At 36.7% G+C, this 2,194-nt stretch overlaps 1 non-coding gene across 1 annotated transcript; it reads left to right on the top strand.

Moving 5' to 3' along the window:
- Nucleotides 1-415: 415 nt before the first annotated feature.
- Nucleotides 416-491, top strand: TRNAT-GGU (transfer RNA threonine (anticodon GGU)). The gene has a single exon. It is a non-coding gene; the product is annotated as a tRNA-Thr (tRNA).
- The last annotated feature ends 1,703 nt before the right edge of the window (nucleotides 492-2,194 follow it).

Here is a 2,194-nt window from a genome sequence, read left to right as displayed (position 1 = left end):
AACAACTAAGGTGTCACAATGAAAAACTAATGATTGATGCTTCTCATATCTCTCCGTTCCTGTCTGTCCCATCTATCTCTCTCTCTGAGATTCTTTCTCTGTCTCTGTAAAATAAATAAATAAATAATGCAAGAAAAGCATTTGATGAAATCCAGCACCTATTTATAATAAAAAATCTCATCAAAGAGGGAAAAGAGGAATCATCCTTCAACATAATAAAAGTCATATATGAAAACCTCACAGTCAAAATCATATTTAATGGGCAAAAACTGTGTTTCTCTTAAAATCAGGAAAAAGAGAAGGAGGTCCACGTTCACCATTCTTATTCAGCGTAGTACTGGAAGTCCTAGACACAGCAATCATATAGAAGAAAAAAAATATGATAATAGGCATCCAAATTAGAAAGAAGGAAGTGGCCCTGGCCGGTTGGCTCAGTGGTAGAGCGTCGGCCTGGTGTGCGGAAGTCCCGGGTTCAATTCCCGGCCAGGGCACACAGGAGAGGTGCCCATCTGCCTCTCCACCCCTCCCCCTCTCCTTCCTGTCTCTCTCTTCTCCTTCCGCAGCCGAGGCTCCATTAGAGCAAAAGATGGCCCGGGTGCTGGAGATGGCTCCTTCACCTCTGCCCCAGGTGCTAGAATGGCTCTGGTCGCGACAGAGCGACGCCCTGGATGGGCAGAGCATCGGTGGATCCCGGTCAGGCGTATGCGGGAGTCTGTCTGACTGCCTCCCCATTTCCAGCTTCAGAAAAATACAAAAAAAAAAAAAAAAAAAGGAAATAAAAAAAAAAGAAAGAAGGAAGTAAAACTCATTATCTGCAGATGACATGATACTGTATATTGAGTACCCTAAAATTCCACCAGAAAACTACTAAAATTGTAAATGAATTCAATCAAGTATCAGGATAAAAAATAAATATATAGAAATGAGTAACATTTTTTAATACCAATGAGTTTTCTGAAAGGAAAATTTTAAAAATCCCCTTTACAATTTCTTTGATGAATAAAATACCTAGGCATAAACGTAACCAAAGATGTAAGATACCTGTGTCCAGAAAACTACAAGACATAAAAAAAAAAAATGAGCATATGATTTTTTGTTCATGAATAGGAAAAATTAATATCATAAAAATGTACATACTACTCAAAGCAATCTATAAATTCAACACAATTTTTTATAAACTATAAATTATATATTACACAGAAATAGAGCAAATATTCCAAATATTTATATATAACCACAAAGACTCCAAGTGGCCACAGCAATCTTGAGAAAGAAGAACTGAGGGAGGAGAAACCAGAAGAATGCAGAGGACAGAGGGGTCTGCAATGTCTAGGGTCTCACACACCAGCCTGTGACCTCAAGTCAGTGTTCAGGACTGAGGAGCAAGGGCAGATAAAAAAGTTGAAAAATAACAAATCACTACTGAGGACCTTGCTTGTTATCAGTTCCTTGAAATGAAGTTGCAGCTCCAGAGAGAAGAATAAGTAATAAGTCAAGGACAAACCCTCCGGCCTCCTCTTACCCCCTCCCCTCCCAGAGACACAAAAGTAACATAGGCCTGCAAACAAAGAAGTCATAGAAATCAGGCATTTGTCATGTGAAAGCTAAAGCTGTAAAGGTATATAAGATGTAAGAAACCTAACTTCGAGGAGCTTGTGTTTTGTTGACTCTATTAGGGTTACACAGCTCCACCGGATAAATAAACGCTACTTACTTTATCAAGTTGTCTGGACATTTTTGTCCTCAACAGAACAAAGTTGGAGGTACCACACTACCTGATATCAAACTATACTACAAGGCCATACTAATCAAAAGAACATGGTACTGGCATAAACACAGAAATATAGATAAATGGAAAAGAATAAAGAGCCCAGAATAAACTCATGCCTAGATGATCAATTTTATTTTACCACAGAGGCAAAAACATACAATGGGGCAAAAAAAAGTCTGTTCAATAAATGGTGCTTGGAAAATTGGACAGATTCATGTAAATAAATAAATAAATAAATAAATAAATAAATAAATAAATAAATAAATAAATAAATAAAACTAAGCCACCTGCTAATACAATATACAAGAATAAAGTCAAAATGGGGAAAATACTTATATGTAAGTCACAAAACCATAAATATCCTAGAAAAAAGAACACAAGCAGTAAAATCTCAGATGTTTTTCATAGAAATATTTTTTTATG

This window comes from Saccopteryx leptura, chromosome 3, assembly GCF_036850995.1.
Source record: "Saccopteryx leptura isolate mSacLep1 chromosome 3, mSacLep1_pri_phased_curated, whole genome shotgun sequence".
Lineage (NCBI taxonomy): Eukaryota > Metazoa > Chordata > Mammalia > Chiroptera > Emballonuridae > Saccopteryx > Saccopteryx leptura.
The sequence above is the reverse complement of the archived record's forward strand: the minus strand, read 5'-3'. Positions and strand labels throughout refer to the sequence as shown.